Below are 18,610 nucleotides of genomic sequence, written 5' to 3'. Positions count from 1 at the left end.
CACTTGTCTGATAGCTCTTTGGCAAGGGTATACACTTCCCAATGTCAATGATCTTATTTAGAGGTAGCCGGAGAACCATCAGCTTAGTCAGTCCACTAAGTTCTAGTACTGTGAGTTGATGTTGTCAGGGAAGAAGAGGCATTAGTTTATAAAATAAACTTTACACCCTAATTTTTCAGATAATTACTATGTCCTTAGTAGTTTACTATACTTTTTCAGAATCTCAGATATCAGGGCCACAGTGTAAGTTTTAAGTCATTCTACCCCTACCACCAATGCAAAGAGCACTGGCTGAAAAAAGTGGTGTAGTAGTAAGTTAAAAAAAACAAAACAAAAAAAACAAAAACAGAGAATAAACTGTTATAGTTAAAGTGGAGGTCCAGCTGAAAAAATAAAATAAAAGTCAGCAGCTACAAACACTGTAGCTGCTGACTTTTAATAAGCACACTTACCTGTCCAGGGTACCCGCGATGTCCATTAGATCGGGTCCCGGCGCCACCATTCAAACTAAGGAAAACAGGCAGTGGAACCTTGCGGCTTCACTGCCCGTTTCCTACTGCGCATGCGGGAGTCACGCAGTGCTTTGTGAATGGCTGGCAATGTTCTGGGAAACACACAGTTCCAAGAACACAGTGCACTCCATTCCCCAGAAGACAACGCGAGGAGGAGAAGAATGTACATCACCGCGGAGTGGCAGATTAGGATGATCTGCCTAGCAACAGCCATTTCTGATCATTTTTTATGTAATTTTTTTTTTTAAGGTGGACCTCCGCTTTAATAATATTTTTATATTATGACATGATATTATTAGTACTCCTGCACACAATTATTTATAACCCAAACACACATGCATTAAACAGTGGCTTTTTTTGCAGGACTACAAACAATGTTCTTGTTAATTTTCACTTGAGGAGACACTCTAGGATTTTTACAACCTGAGGAAGACTGCATTAGCGCATAAAGGGTTAACTTCAGTGCTGGCTGGCTCCCCAGCTGTTGCTGAGCAAAATAAAGGCAGCTTGCAGGGAAAATGTCATTTTTTTGGGCTTTATAAATGCAATTATTGCTGCAGCAGATTCTAGACATGGTACAGATCTGTCATTTTACAGGTAGACTAAGGGGACACCCCAGTCACTATATTGGAAGGAATTTTTACTTTTTATGCTTTCACTTTAAAAATCAAAAAATCACTGCTCATTTAAAAAATTATGTTTTTCACATACTTTTTTTTTTTTTAATTGATACATGCCCTCCAACCATTGTATGCCCAAATACTTGCATATAAGCCTTCAAAATGGCTATTTTTGATTTTTGACATTCGAGTCCCATTGATTTTAATGGGGTTCATTATTCGGTTTGAACTTTCACGGTGTTCGAAAGTTCTGGTGCAAACCGAACAGGGGTCCGTTCGGTCCATCCCTATGTACATGTTCTCCCAGTAAATATGAAACTAACTGGTCCCACAATAAAAACATTATGGGGATGGGAACTCTAATCACCAAGCCACTTTACAGTTTTCAGCTCCTAGAACTGCTTCATTCTAAAACAATGACAGGTGCAAATGTTGTGTTTGTGCACTTTCTAATGCCAAGGATTACAACTACCTTTAATGTAAAACTAAAACAGGCAGTAGTATAATTTATCAGTTGCATGACAGGGCATGTGCAATAATGATTACAAAACTGTTAAAACAATTCTAAATAGGTAAGTAGTATTTTCATTATTTATTGATTTTTAGGTATGGTATATTGTAGTAGATTGGGATTTAACAGCAATGGAAATTGTAGTGTTAATATTTTCTATAGCCCCAATGGGGTTGATTTACTAAAGGCAAATAGATTGTGCAGGGTAATAAAAAACAAACGAAAGGAAAATATTTTTGCTTGCACGTGATTGCTTGATGGAAGTCAGCAGCTTCCCCTCATTTACTAAGCTCTGTAACTGCACTTGCAAAGTTACCAGTCTATTTGCCTTTGAATTAATCCCAATGTGGTGTATTAGAAAAAGTACACAGATGAGTATACACATAAAGCAGTTTAATTGTGTCTGAACATCACAAAGGGTTGTAAGAGATTTTGGAAAAATATGAATAAGAATAAAAAAATAAGAAAAAATTACCAGGAAGGAAAGTAGAGAAATAGGGTGAACAGCAAGTGGTTAGATATAAATGGTAGGTAAATGACAGGAAACATTATTATACACTCTAAATATTACATATTAATGGAATGCTAGCCTAGATCTAGTTTCACCTGAACTTGCAACCTCAAGGAGTGTCCTTATGGGTGAGGTGGTATCACTTCATCATTGGTATGTGTAAATTGCAGGCACACCTCCTATCCAGAAAGTGTATAGGTGACACATTGGGCCTAATTTATTAAATATATTAGGTTATCAGAAAACAGCCCTTCCTTCCTTTGCATTTATATCTGTGCTATACTGATTTATGTGCTTGCCATACCTAAAGTACAGGCAGGAATACAACTTTACTGCAGGACTGCAATTACATATCTGCCTTATTTTAATCAAGATGATGAAGCAAAGATTCAAAATCCATTACTGCAGAATTGGACAAAAGATGATGTCTTCTGCTATAACAGAACACATGTATTTGGCCCCTTTCACACTAAAGTGCTAAAAAATAGCCTAGCAAAGCGCCCTGAAAGAGCTGCTCAGTGCACTCCAATGTGAGGGCTTTCACACTGGAGCGGTGCGCTTGCAGGACAGTCAAAAAAGTCCTGCAAGCCACATCTTTGGAGCCCTGTAGGAGGGGTGTATTTACAGCTCCTAAAGCGCCCTTCCCATTGAAAACAATGGGGCAGCGCTCCAAACTTATTCATCAATATTTTTTTGAAAATGTTGCAAATATACACTGAGCAAAATTATAAACGCAACACTTTTGTGTTTGCCCCTATATCATGAGCTGAACACAAAGATCTACAATTTTTTCTATGTACGCAAAAGGCCTATTCCTCTCAAATATTGTTCACAAATCTGTCTAAGGCTCAGGTTCACACTGAGCTGCAGGAATGAAGCAGTGAGAGTTCAGCTGAACTCGCACGATTTCACTCCCGCATGTCAGTCTCGATTTTGACTGCAATTTTAGAGACATCTGTGCAGGTTTCTGCACAAATATCAATGTAAATCACAACCCAAAATCGAAAAAATTTAGTACAGAAATGACTTTTTGAAATTGGTGCAGCGATGCGAATGTAGCGTCGCACCGATTAGGACGGTACAATTTCCGGCAATTGCCACCGATTTGACATGTGATTTGACATGTCAAATCGCATCTCAAATCGTACCAATATGAACCAGGGTTTAATCTGTGTTAGTGAGCACTTCTCCTTTGCCGAGATAATCCATCCACCTCACAGGTGTGGCATATCAAGATGCTGATTAGACAGCATGATAATTGCACAGATGTGCCTTAGGCTGGCCACAGTAAAAAGTCACTCTAAAATGTGCAGTTTTATCACACAGCACAATGCCACAGATGTCGCAAGTTTTGAGGGAGCGTGCATTTGGCATGCTGACTGCAGAGTTGTTGCCCTTAAATTGAATGTTAATTTCTCTACCATAAGCCATCTCCAAAAGCATTTCAGAGAATTTGGCAGTACATCTAACCGGCCTCACAACTGCAGACCACATATAACCACACCAGCCCAGGACCACCACATCCAGCATCTTCACATCCAAGATCATCTGAGACCAGCCTCGCCGACAGCTGCTGCAACAATCGGTTTGCATAACCAAAGAATTTGTGCACAAACTGCCAGAAACCGTCTCATGGAAGCTCATCTGCATGCTTGTTGTCGTCATCCAGGTCTTAACATGACTGCAGTTCGGCGTCATATGTGACTTGAGTGGGAAAATGCTCACATTCAATGGAGTCTGGCACTTTGGAGAGGTGTTCTCTTCACGGATGAATCCCGGTTTTCACTGTACAGGGCAGATGGCAGACAGCGTGTATGGCGTTGTGTGGGTGGGTGGTTTGCTGATGTCAACGTTGTGGATCAAGTGACCCATGGTGGTGGTGGGGTTATGGTATTGGCAGGTGTATACTAGTGATAGCGAACACAGGTGCATTTTATTGATGGCATTTTGAATGCACAGCGATACCATGATGAGATCCTTAGGCCCATTTTGTGCCATTCATCCACAACCATCACCCCATGTTGCAGCATGATAATGCATGGCTCCATGTTGCAAGGATCTGTACATGATTCCTGGAAGCTGAAAACATCCCAGTTATTGCACGGCCAGCATACTCACTGGACATGTCACACATTGAGCATGTATGGAATGTCTGTTTCTGCGTTTTCGTCATCGTGTTCCAGTTCCTGCCAATATCTGGCAACTTCGTACAGCCATTGAAGAGGAATGGACCAACATTCCACAGGCTACAATCAACAACCTCATCAACTCTATGTGAAGGAGATGTGCTGCACTGCGTGAGGCAAATGGTGGTCACATCAGATACTGACTGGGACCCCCCCAATACAGTAAAACTGCACATTTTGAGAGTGGCCTTTTATTGTGGCCAGCCTAAGGCACACCTGTGCAATAATCATGCTGTCTAATCAGCATCTGGATATGCCACACCTGTGAGGTGGATGGATTAGTGCTCACTAGCACAGATTTAGACAGATTTGTGAACAATATTTGAGAGAAATACGCCTTTTGTGTACATAGAAAAAGTAATAGATCTTTGTGTTCAGCTCATAAATAGGGGAAATATAAATAGGGGATAAATAGGGGAGAACACAAAAGTGTTGCGTTTATAATTTTTCTAAATTTATTTAACAAAATGTAATTCCCTAGTAACTTTTCTGTACGTGCAATACATTCTTAAACCATTGTTCAGTATGACTCAGTTACTGATAAAAGCCTGCAGGTATGTAGCTTTAAAAAGACATTCCGTGGTATGAGTAGCAAGATCACCTCAAACGCAGTGATGATGTATCTGACAGAAGTCAGGTATTATTTAGATTTCAGGAAAAAGAGTCCACCCTGGATTGTTCATAGTTCTGACTTATGATTTGTAGAATTGTTCCAGGATGTTGCTTTGAATTTTTATCAACCTCCCTTCTGCTTCTATTGGTGTTCTTCTCATGATTCGTAGGCACTTTTGGCTGTGGACAAGGGTCAGCATGGGCACCCTGATCAGTCTGCAGCTACACAGCCCATACACATAAGCTGTAATGCACAGTGTGCTCTGACACCTTTCTTTTGGAACCAGCAATAACTTTTTCATCAGTTTGAGTAACAGTAGCTCTTCTGTTGGTGTGGACTACATAACCATCCTTCATTTCCCATGTGCATCAATGAGCCTGGACTGTAGATGGTTCACCAGTTTTCCTTCCTTGGACCACTTTGGTAGATCCTGACCACTGCAGACAAGGAACATTCCACAAGAGATCTGACCCAATCGCCTAGCATTATAATTTTGCACTCAAAATTGCTCAAATCCTTAAACTTGACAATTTTTTCTGCTTTCAAAAAAACGAAAAAAAAAAAGCTTAGTGCCTAATATAGCCCACCCACTTTCAGGTGCCATTGTAATGATATAATCAATGTTATTCCCTTTGCCTGTCAGTGGTCATAATGTTATGGCTGATCAGTGTGTAGGGATTGGAGATTTTTCGTTACAGGCATACCACACTTTTAAGTATACAATGGGGTATATTTACTAAAGCTGGAAAGTGCAAAATCAGGCTCACTTCTGCATAGAAACCAATGCGCTTCCAGGTTTTATTACCAAAGCTTAATTGAACAAGCCAAGGTTAGAAGCTCATTGCTTTCTATGCAGAAGTGAGCTTGATTTTGCACTTTACAGCTTTAGTAAATAAACCCCATTGTGTACTTAAAAGTGGGGTATGCCTGTAATTGAAAGTCCACTGGGCAATAGATAAATAATAAATTATTATGTTATAACATATAGAAGAATACTATATTATTTAGCTTGATTAAAAAAAAGTACATTTTCAGCAGCAGCAGATTCTCCCTCTTAACTGTGTGAAAAAAAAACATGGGATTATGGGTAAACCTTATACCCATAAACCCATGTTTTTTCCTTTTTCCATTGGCTCTCACTGCTGTCAAAGTCAGCTAGCCAATCAGGGTAGAGAGGGGGCGGGGCCAGGGCTCTGTGTCTGAATGGACACACAAAGCTGTGACTCAGCTCGGGTGCCCCATAGGAAGATGCTTGCTCTGGGGACACTGAACAGGAGGGAGGGGCCAGGAGCAGCGAAGAGGCATCCGAGGAGAGGAGTCTCCAGGCTGCTCTGTGCAAATCCACTGCATATATAGCTACCACCCTCAAAGCTCAATAGTTTTTTATTTTATTTTTATGTCATGGCAGGTGAGGCTCTGCCTCATCTGCCTCCTCTGACTGCACGTATCTGGTAAATACCTGGTGATCCTGCCATTCCCCCTCCTTTCCTATTTCAAACTGACCATGGAAGCACATCCATTCCAGTGTAATCAGTTTTCTTCTTTGCATTCTACTTGGGAGCACAGCCTGCCTGTACCCTAGTGGTTATTCTTCCATCTGAACATCCATTCATTGGATAGATCGCTGTACAGCTGTTTCCCTTCCTCCTGCTGATGCCTCCCTGCCCAGCTCATTACTGTGCATTTTTGCTCTCAGTATTCTCCCCTTTATTGTGTCTGTGCTCCAATGAAGCTGCTGCTGCCATGCCCCCTCCATAGTCACAAGGAATTTCTACTCCCACCTCTCTAAGCCCCTTATGCAGGTGATCACAGAGGTCATGTAATCACTTAAAAAAAAAACATTTATATATTTTTTTTATATATCTACACAAACTCGTTTCCATGTACTTCTTGAATGGGTTGTTTTACAGGGTAAGAGTTCACATATACTTTAATAATGTTTGCATGTCTTCACACCTCTCTTCTAGAAATATTTGTGATTTCATTGTCTCAATAGGTGAGTGTCAGACTTGCTGGTAATTATGATTAGATGTATTTTAACAGCTCTTGTTTTTATCTACACCTTTTGGCATGGTTACTGGGAAAATCTGCATACGACTGTCCTATATTAAAATTAATTAATTCAAATATAGAAGAAGAAATGTTCGCTGTTTTGTATAGTAATATAACATTCCAGGTAAATAGTCAATTAGATGTACAGCAGAGGAAAACAATTCTTAGGTTTTGTAGGCTTGTTTTTACAAGAGCTGAATGAAAAATGTTGCCACACCTAAGCCTGGGTCTGTTCTGATTTTAAGCCAGTGATTTCTGTCGTAACGCACCAGGGCCACTCCACTGGGTGTGTACACTGATGAAGTAGATATAAAGGAAGTGCAGAGCCATAGCAACACAATACATATAGGAGTTATCTTATGTATTATTGAAGTGATACAATTGCATACTATATGTGGCAACGATATAATTATGTATAATTATGCTAAACTGCGTGTAAGGTAACACTTTGCTTTGCACACAAAAGTGAATTAATTAGTCCCAAGTTAAAATGAACTCATCCCATGTGATGGCAGATGACCGTGTTGTAGAACAGATTGAAGCATCGCAGAAAAAGCAAAAGAGGGGATGTCACAATGTACAAATATATCAAAGGTGACGCCAGTAATTGTATTAAATTGTTAACTCTAAGGTTCCTGAAAAGGATGCATGGCTACAATTTAAAGGTAGAATAAAAGATTGCGAAAAGGGTTCTTTAATGTTAGAGCAGTAAAACAGAACTCCCTCACCCTGGAAGTGGTACTAGCTGAGAGTGTTGACAACTTTTCCTCAGGAGGCAGGATATACAGGCATACCCCACTTTTAAGTACACAATGGGGTTTATTTACTAAAGCTGGAAAGTGCAAAATCAGGCTCACATCTGCCTAGAAACCAATGAGCTTCCAGGTTTTATTACCAAAGCTTAATTGAACAAGCTGGGGTTAGAAGCTCATTGTTTTCGATGCAGAAGTGAGCCTGATTTTACACTTTCCAGAGATCATAATAATACAAAACACAGTGCTACATTTTGAGTTATTTTTCATACCTGAAGACTAAATTTCTAAGGTGATCTGCGATTCTTCTATAATTCATTTTTGAAATTAAACTCAAGTATGAGCCTCATGAACAGACTTTGATCAATGTTACATAGTTATAAAGGTTGAATAAAGATGCCAGTCTAACCTGAGTGAGTGTGGGTGTGTGTTCACAATTGCCCTTATCCCTGTACATTGTGTCTCATTAAGATACTCCTCTATTATATAGTATTTATTTAAGGTACCCATATAGTGCCATCAATTGATGCAGCGCTCCACACATACATCACACACTCACATTGTACTCTACCCTCTACGAGCCCACAATTCAAGGTGCCCAACTCACATTGATATACTAGGGCCAATTTTGGACAGAAGCCAATTAATCTACCAGCATATCTTTGGAGTGTGGGAGGAAGCTGGGGTACCCAGAGGAAACCCAGGCAGGCACAGAGCATAACATGCAAACTCCAGACAGGTAGTGTCGACGTTGGGATACAAACCAGCAACCATTTCTACTGCTAGGTTAGAGTGCTAACCACTACACCACTGTGCCACCCAGTGATGTTGTATCTGCTATTTTCTGTCCACCTTTACTAGTAGTCTCTGCTTAAAATGTGCATGTACTCAAACTATATATGTGCAGGTAGTTACTCCCTTATAGATCATAATGAGAACTAAAACGAGAATTAGAGATGAACAACACATTTGTCAAGTTGTACTTAATCTTAACTTCAGACAAAGTGGAAAATGAATCTTTGTCCCTCACACTGCAGCCGCTCTCTTTACCCATGACATGACTACACACACTCCCTACCCAGCTGTGTTCCTCTCAATGCTATTTCATGATTTCCAATGACATGAAAGCAGACAGCATTGTATACAGGTTATGAAACAGGGTTCTGTACAGACAGCAGAGTGCATTCAGGGAGAGATAGACGGAAGACCCCCAGTTTGTATTGGGTCACATGGGTTGATTTTTTTTTTTATGCAGTGTTCAATAAAAACTTGACTAATGCAAATAACAATCCTAAAAACTTTGTGTATCTAAAAAATACACACTTAATTTATATTGGTGTTTCAGCCACTTCTTCTCTAATACTAACAAAACAATACTAAATGTCCATGAACACCATTCCCTGTCAATATAGATTTTTTTTTTTCTTAGCAGTCAGCTGCCTTAATGAAAAAAATGTTATGTGTCATCACTTGGTACGGTGTTCTATCTGCTGGTGCTACCCCAAAACTGCTGCTCCAAAAGGAAAAGTAGTGTTGGTTTTATTGATTTTTCTTTTCAATAAAAAAAGCAAAAAAATGTTCTGGGTAAACTTTCATGTTCTGAGTAAACTGATTATTCACTGCTGACATTGTCATTGTTAAATAATAAACAGACAAAAATCTTAAAAGTCTGCTAAATACATACTTTTTTATCATTCATTTAAATATGTATTAATACCCGGAAAGGATAAATAAAATATAAATAGCTCGTCAATGGGAGCACTCTGCATGCTGACACTCCCACTGTCATCATTTTGGCTAGGATTGTGTAATCAACTCTTGCTCAGTAAAAGCTACCACATCCTAGTGTGGGAAACTAATGTCTCGCCTTCCTCATAATAATGAAAACATTGCTTTTCACCATTGTGTGTGTGTGTGTAAGCATGCCTGGGCAGACACCTTGGTTAGGCTGTGCAGTAGTACAGAAACAAGTTACAACAATATGGAAGCAGCCTTCAATGAAAAGCCAAATCGTATATGATCCATTGACAGAAGACACGTAACTCAGTAATGACATAGACTGGGAAACTGTACAGTGCACATTGCTTAAAGACAATTTGGTACATCCAAATTACAATTTAAAGCGAACCTGTTAACATCCCAAATCAGGGCAAAGTGAAGGGTTCTCCTTATCTCTGTCATGGTTTACACTGGGCTAAAGACCTTCCCCCAACCCTCAAGTGACAGTGGGCTGCTCGATAATGTATACTACATATTTGGAGGAAGAGAAGAGGATCACATGTTCCCCCATAGTTATAATAATGAGTATTTTCACTTGTTCTTAAGTGTTACATACTATATCTATTATATAAGTAAAGTGATTGTAAACCCTTAATGCCGTGAATGGACCACAGCAATCATATGCAATCACTAAATGTCTTTGTATGCCCCAAAATCTATGTTTATTTACCTTTTTTATGTAGTAGTTCTCATTGTCGCATGACTGCAATCCCCACATGTTAGCAAACACAGAGCAGCTGGTGGGCAAGTACTTTCTCATCTAGCTACTGCATGCCTGCATCTCAATAAGGGGATGTTGGCAGCAGGATTTGGTGGGGCAGAGCAGAGCGTAATTGCTGGGGAATACAGGAATCAACAACGAGGGTGGCCATGTATGTTCTCATGTAGCTACTGCATGCCGACGTCACAAGAAAGGGGCGCCTCTGGCTGCTTTGTTGAGACAAACGGAGGAGGTGAGAGGCTTCTATAGAGGCAAACATGAGGAGAAACTAGCTTTCTATGCAGACGATCTGCTGCTATATCTGGCTGATACTCAGGCTTCACTGGTTACCGCAATGTCTGTTATAGAGAAGTTTGGTACTTTTTTCAGTCTTATATCAACTGGGAAAAGTCTATATTACTCCCATTGGACCCCCTACACGACCCTCTCCCTCCTGCACTATCACAGCCTAAGGTAGATGGAATGGATGAATTTCTAGGGGTGATTATCTCTACTCATCTTAAGGAATATGTCCCTCATAATTTGCTATCACTACTTCAGAAATTTAGATCTTATAGTAAAGTATGGTGTAAGCTGCCAATCTCTGTGGCAGGCCATACTAATCTCTTGAAAATGATTTGGATGCCACAATTAATGTATTATTTACATAACTCGCCCTGCTGGATTCCACAGAGATATTTTAGGAAACTTGGTACAATTTTTAATGACCTGATATGGAAGCAATAGACCTGCAAAAAATTAAATATGAATATTTACAAAAATCAAATGATCAAGGGGGCTTTCGCCACCAAATCCCTAGTTACATTTTCTGGTAGCCCAACTCCAACATCTTGTAGGCTTGGAAAAAAGGTGGTCTTCATATATCCTCTTATAATATACTCAGTTCTCTATTTCACAATTGTAGCACTTTATTGGCCTTGGATTCATCTACTCCACCTTTTAATCAATATACCTATCTACTTGTATTGCTGAGTATTATAGGGTATACCAGATTTATACTATTATGGTCAAAAAGAGCGCTCTCTAAATTTTCCCGGCTGGAAGGTTTTTCCATGTGGGAATGCGCTGGGATTGATACTCTAATGCAGTTGTACATGCTCTGAAATTCCACGGGTTGGTCCCGAATGCCTTTTTTTGTAACTCCTATCTTGGACATTGTAGTCTAAGCTAATAACACAACTGGCCTCATTTCTAAAGTTTAGTTCAGTTGACCCCGCTGTCTTCAACTCATAGAGTCACTCAGCTCTTCATCTTGCATAAGTCCCATCAAACCACAGAGCTGCTGCATAGGATAGGTAGGAAGGATAATCTTGAATGTTAAAGATGTTCCCAATCTCCTGGCTCTTTTATTTACTTGTTTTGGAAATGACACCGGTATTCGGTATTGGCAGGATGTAATAGATGTGATAACTGCATTAATTCCAGATCCCATTCTATGCATTTTAGGGTACATAAATCTCAACAATCTGTAACATGATCAGGTACCGGCCATTATAAGATCACTTTTTATGGCCACACACAGTGTGTTATGCAAGTATCAATAGCATTGTATTATATATTTGCAATGTACATATTATTTAGAAACATCTATACAAGTACTATGAAAACAGCATTCTGTATCTTTCATGTATAAATGTCTTGGAGATTGAGATTTGTGAAACAGAGGTGCCCTTAATGATTCTGGTGTAATGGAGGACATTATAAACAGTTTTGGCTTCGGAAGCAAAGCTGGAGAAATTTACTGGAACATAAAAAAAAACATGTGGAGTAGTAGTCAGAAATGGGTCCTTAAAGGGGTTGTTAACCCTCATGTTTTTTCACCTGAATGCATCTCATGCATTAAGGTAAAAAACTTCTGACACTGACCAGCCCCCCAGCCCCCCGTTTTACTCACCCGAGCCCGTTCGTTCCCACAGCGGCGACGCACTCTACCTCTCTGCCTGTTGTCTCAGCTCTTGATTGAATAGAATGATAGCAGCGCAGCCATTGGCTCCTGCTGTTGTCAATCAAATCCAATGACGCAGGCACCAGGGGGTGGGCCCGAGTCCCGCTTTCTGTGTGAATACATGCAGAAGCAGGACTCGGGAGTGCACCCGCTCAGGTGTCCACCAAGCAGAGCGCTTCTCCGATGTGGATACCCATTGCGGGGAGGAGCTACTAGTGCCGCCCAGGGACCCCAGAATTTGTGGATCGGGGCCACTCTGTGCAAAACTAACTGCACAGTGGAGGTAAGTATGACATGTTTGTTACTTAAAAAAACAAAGACGAATGTTTACAATCCCTTTCATATTTTAAAATCCTGAAAATTAGCAACTGTTATAATAATAATAAATCATAACATAATAAACAGTATAATACATTTGAACTTGCTAATTATAAAACCTAAATATGTTTCTCTTAATTTATGTTTATTATTAATAATAATAATAATAATAATAATAATAATACACATATATATATATATATACAACACACATACAGTATATACAGTGTATATATATCACAAATTATAATAAATGTCTTAACTGTTTTAACAACACAAATGGCACATAGAGGGGTTTGTTTGGAAAAGAGCATTTGTTGCCAGTCTACAAAACTGTCTACACAACCATACAAAGCCCCTTTCTTCTGTTACATCACTTCATTTTAAAATTAACTGAATCATTTTGTATCAGAAATTCCCCAGGGTATGTCTCTGGGTGATTTCAATTTCTCCCATTTCAGTCTTTAAAAAAGTACAAGATGAAAGATATTTGTTACTTTGCATTTACAATACAATGTATTATTGGGTAAAGAACCAAGAGAGGTGGCAAGTGGCAGTAGATATTTTAGACTTTTTTTTCCAGAGGCCAAGTCATTTATTAATGATGATTTGTAACCAGGATATAAAACTCTCTATAAACCTAAAATAAGCTACACTTTCTACTACGTCATTTTATTTTTATTGAACTGACTCATTTCACATCAGGAATTCTCCAAGCTGTGCTTGGGTTGGTAAATGAATTCTCTTTTCATTATTTACAGAATTCTCTACAACATGAAATACTCCTATGCATTAAATATAGGTTTCAATATATAATTGCTATTCACTAATTAAAGTGGTTGTAAACCCTTACAACACACTTTGACCTACAGGTAAGCCTAGATTAAGGCTTACCTGTAGGTCTAAGAAATATCTCCTAAACCTACACGGTTTAGGAGATATTTGCCAAAAGACAGGCACTGCTGTCTACGGCGCATCAGGATCACTTCCTGATTCCCTCACCAAGGATGGCGGCAGGGGCAGCTGAGAGACGAGCAATTCTTTTATTCGATGACCGCTTGTCTTATGGTGTGTGGGAGGACACCTCAGCTTGGACACCCTGACTACAAACTTCCAAAGTAAGACTTTGTTTCCCACTGCTCTGAGCCATATAATATTTGATCAAAACATTTCCTAATGAGTCAGAGCTAGAGCTCTTAAATCTGCAGGAAGTATTAGCTTTGTCATTTGCAAAGCTACTGTATAGGTCTGAATCAGTAAGGGGTCTATCAGACCTCTGCTTCCACACACAGAGCAAGGACCCAACTCTACAGCTGCTAGCAGCAGGAAGGCTTTTCTACTCTGTCTGTGGCTACTTTATAAAGGAAACAAACCTTAAAACATTGAATACCCTTTGTTTTGATCCACCTGGAATGTTCTTACTATAGCTGCTTTTAACTGAACGCTCAATTCGGTTTTAACACTTTTATTGCCTCTAATGTAAGGCTTTTGTCGATGGCTGAGCCAGTAAACTGGCTCCTAGCAGCTCTGGCAGCTATAGCAGCTGGGATTCTGTTTATATTTCAGCTGACAGTGGCTTTCTAGTGGAAGTAATTTTGGCCAATCACTTTCACACATAGTAAAAAACTTACAACTACCACCAGTTTCTCCTATAGGGTCTCCGCTTTCAGAAAATATATACTGTTTTGGGGGGTTTTCATTAATCTCCAGGCCTATGATGTGCATTTTAACAAGTGTACAAGAAAGTAAAAAAAAAAGGCCCTGCCATTAAAACTTTGGAAAAGCAGGACTAAAGTATTGATGTTTTTTAATGCCAACACTCTAAAAAGAAAATTTAAAAAAGGTGCATGCATGAATACTAAAATAAGTACATGGCATTCACTATTGTCGTTGCAGCAATGGTAGACCTGTGAAAGGTTTCTTTGTTTTCCATTCTTCTCAATAAAAATGGTCAGCAATGTGATTTGTCATGTTCTGTGAATGAGCTCTTCTGTCTAAGTCAGAAGTAATCCTTGCACAGTGGCCTGAGGCATCCAACCTTTCATCTTTAAAATGATGGAGAGGAACCCGGGGCTATTTAAGTTTAAGACTAATTATAGCAAACACGTGGTCACCATTTTTGAAGCTTACAATAATTTTTGTAGGATACACTTTATTTAAGCAGGAAAAAAGCCCAAGGCATTACTGTTATCATTCCTGCTCGATGTGGATTTCTACAGGTTAATTTGTCATAGCTATTTTCTAGTTTTAGTTAAGTGCAGAAAGCAGAATTTTACTCTCAGAAGCCAAATAATCCTGTACTAAATATTTATTAAGTATCAATGGCTGTCTCGTGATCTGTCAGTTTCCTTTCTAAAGCCATCTCGGCCAATAACTGATTGCTAAACTAACTGCATTACAATGGGTATATGAGATATCCTATGGGAAAACTAAATCAGTATCTTTTCAAAATATATATATAGGGGTGTATTTATGAAAACATTGCAAAGTTGTTCATCCATCAAAACTGCATGTAGCTTTGTTCTGTGCGAATGGGGTAAAATCGCATGAGAATGTTATATATTCTCTGCAATTTGAATGTGTGGATGCAGAAAATACCGTATAATGGCCAGTAATGGCCATTTCCTAGGATCAGAGGCATGCTAAAGCCTAAAGGTGGATATAGCATGGTCATCCAGTTCTGGGTGGGCATCCATGCACCTTCATCAGCACACTTTAGTGAAGAAGAAACATTATTTATTTGCAAAGTTTTATAACAGAAACTAAGAAAAAACATTTTTTTTCAACATTTTTAGTCTTTTTTTGTTTTTTTTTAGCAAAAAAATGAAAATCCCAGTGGTAATTAAATACCACCAAAAGAATGCTCTATCTGTGTCAAAAAATTATAACAATTTCTCATGGGTACAGTGTTGCATGACAGCTCAATTGTCATTCAAAAGGTCACAGCACTGAAAGCTGAAAATTTGCCTGGGCAGGACAGGGGTAAAAGAGCCCTTTATTGAAGTGGTTAAACAATACGCGGGGCCCTACAGATAGAGACCTCCCAAGTAAATGAGTAAGTGGTACTCCAGACCCCCACACATTCACACAAAAAAGTAAACATTAGATAAAGGCAAGCCCTTTATTCAAAAAAAGTCCCACCATGTACATCCTTGTCAATCATGGGGAGCGATGCCCAACACATGCTGAAAGGAAAGATCTTGCTGACTGCTGTCTGATTCCATCACTGACTCACTGACTCATTCTGAATTACATCTTCCAAAGTCCAGCTGTCCAACCGGTTCTCCCAGATGATGTCATGCTATACCCACACCTTTGTTTACATGGCTGGCAATTCCCAAGCTTGTAAATGAATGGGGCCATGCAATGTCACTGGTTACTAAGGATTTTATGGGGGCCTGTACCTGAAACTTCCTTAGCCACCATTGACAGGGGGGAAGCTGTCATATGTAGTGGTGGTACAAACACTGTTACTATATATGAGGTTTGGCTCCTGACAAAATCACCAGTACAGCCAAGGTTCATTCTGAACCTGTGTTCGAACCCAACCTTGGACTCATCCCTACTGACTGCCACTGTAGAGGTGCAAAGAACATACTTTTTCATTGAATTCCACTGACTATTGCACTCATTTATCTCTCCTCTGGCTGCAACTGCACCTGCAAACTTCCCTACTGGTGGCAACCGGAATCATGCACTTTTCTAAGAGCCCCTGCAGTCAACCATGCACTGACCATTATCAAAGTCATGGCACACCAATCACCACAACCTGTTGTACTATGTACACTGTGCTATACATTACATTACACAGACTGCTGAACTCATTCAAACCACTGCTGAACACATTCAAACCATTCAGAAAAGTTTACGAAATTCAGCATTCATCCCATTCATTGAGCAGTCACACTTTTGCTTATAGTACATGACTATATTGGCCGGCACCCGCTGATTGGCTTGTACTGTGTCTAAGCACAGGACAGCCATGATTATTATGTAACTGTTAGCGCAAATATTAAAATAGCAGTATATTAGACAGTATTTAACCTAGAATGTATGCTATACCAAAAGACACAAAGAACAAAAAATACTGAAAGTAAATAAAATAATTTTTAGTATATTTTTGCATTTAAAGCCCAACATCAACTGAAAGTTTTATTTTGTATAGACCTAGGAAGAATAAATCCTTCTGTCAATAAAGTGCTTGTGCTTAGTATTTCATAAACAAATATAGACACTACTATACAAATATAATCATGCATTCATGAAAAATAATGATAGTGAATATGATATGAATCAGTAAACAGCCAGTATCTATATGGTGCTCCCAGCAGACATACCACACATCTCCCTGCAAATGTAACAAACCAAGCATATACCAAGCATATATTGTGTAAAAAATATTCTGGACTGTTAAACCATCATGTGCATAATTTTTTACGTAAATGCTCACTAGACGCAAACAATTATAAAAGTACAATGTGCATCAGTAAACAAACAAAGAAAAACCCAAAAACAAAACATCCATATATTATGTGAAGTAATCTGATCTTTCACACCATCACCATTGGCAGTTGGCACTTTTGGATAAATGCAAAAAGCACTAAAAATGCATAGGTGTGAATCCAGCCTAAGTGGCCTATCCTCGGCACTGGAGGTAACAGGTTCAACAGTGTCAAGTGAAGTGTGGAGCCGCCGTGCTGCTTGCTCCTGCTTGCGGCAAGCAGCTTACGTTCCACTGCCTGTTCAGCCAGCCACTTCTGGCTTTTCAGCTGAACAGACGGTGGAACACACGCCGCTCGCTGCAACAAAGCAACCTTCTCTATCACTTTAGCAGATCAACTACAGTGGCTGCTGATCTCATTTCTACTCAAAAGTCAAAATTTTAATCATAGTAAGGGCTCTTTCCCATGGCTGGATGTTTTACTGACTCCCCCTCCCCCAGCCACCCACACAAATGCTGAAATTACAGCCTGACATGGCTGTACACATGCCACTGTAGTGATGTTTTGCCACAGCATGGCCACAGCATTTTAACTTGGGTTGCAAAAGATTGACAGGAGGCACTGCTTGTCAAACTTTCACATTCAGATAAATGGGGCCGCACTGCAACCACATGCCAAACTTCAGTTGGCACAAGACTTTCAGTTGTACATACTTGCCAACAGTTCCAGTTTTCCAGGGACAATCCAGATTCTTGGACCCTCCTCCTGATTGGAGTCTGTCCCAGGATTTTTCTTTTGTCCTGGGAATCTGGACTGTTTTTGGCAAAGACCGCCGTGGGCTACAAAAAGATGGCCGGCGCAAGATCTCTTTCTGGCTTTCCCCATGTGTTCAGTGGAGGTGGGGAGGGGCCTCTGATCCATGCAGCCAATCAGCTTCTCTCTGGGGACACTGGTGTAAGGAAGGGCTCTGCTGGGGACACTGATGTAAAGAGGAGGTCCGCTGGGGACACCAGATGTAAGGAGGGGCTCTGCTGGGGACCCAGATGTAAGGAGGGGCTCCGCTGGGGACACTGGTGTAAGGAGGGGCTCCACTGGGGATACTGAGTAAGGAGGGGCTTCCGCTGGGGACACTGATGTAAGGAGGGCATCGCTGGGCACACTGGTGTAAGGAGGGGCTCTGCTGGGGACACTGATGAAAAGAGCAGGTCCGCTGAGAACACCAGATGTAAGGAGGGGCTCTGCTGGGGACACTGGTATAAGGAGGGTCTTCACTGGGGACACTGATTTAAGGAGGAGCTTCTCTGGGGACACCAGATGTAAGAAGGGGCTCTGCTGGAGACCCCAGATTTAAGAAGGGACTCTGCTGGGAATGCCTGTTGTAAGGAGGGACTCTGCTGGGGACACCTGATGGAAGGACGTGCTCCGCTGGGGATACCTGATGTAAGGAGGGGCTCCGCTGGGTCACCTGATGTAAGGAAGGGCTCTGTTGGGGACACCTGATGTAAAGAGGGATTATGCTGGGGATGCCTGATGTAAGGGGGATTCTGCTGGGGATGCCTGGTGTAAGGAGGGACTCTGTTGGGGACACCTGGTGTAAGGAAGGGCTCTGCTGGAGACACCTGATATAAGAAGGGACTCTGCTTGGAAT

At 40.3% G+C, this 18,610-nt stretch overlaps 1 protein-coding gene across 1 annotated transcript in view; it reads right to left on the bottom strand.

The window, feature by feature from the left end:
• The window catches only part of EMP1 (epithelial membrane protein 1), a 56,010-nt gene that overhangs the window by 25,217 nt on the left and 12,183 nt on the right, over positions 1–18,610 (bottom strand). The window lies entirely within an intron of this gene.

The sequence above is a fragment of the Lithobates pipiens genome, unplaced genomic scaffold, assembly GCF_037356315.1.
Source record: "Lithobates pipiens isolate NorthernLeopardFrog02 unplaced genomic scaffold, aLitPip1_a1.2 Scaffold_23, whole genome shotgun sequence".
Lineage (NCBI taxonomy): Eukaryota > Metazoa > Chordata > Amphibia > Anura > Ranidae > Lithobates > Lithobates pipiens.
Note: the sequence above shows the minus strand (reverse complement) of the source record. Positions and strands in the feature narration are given on the sequence as shown.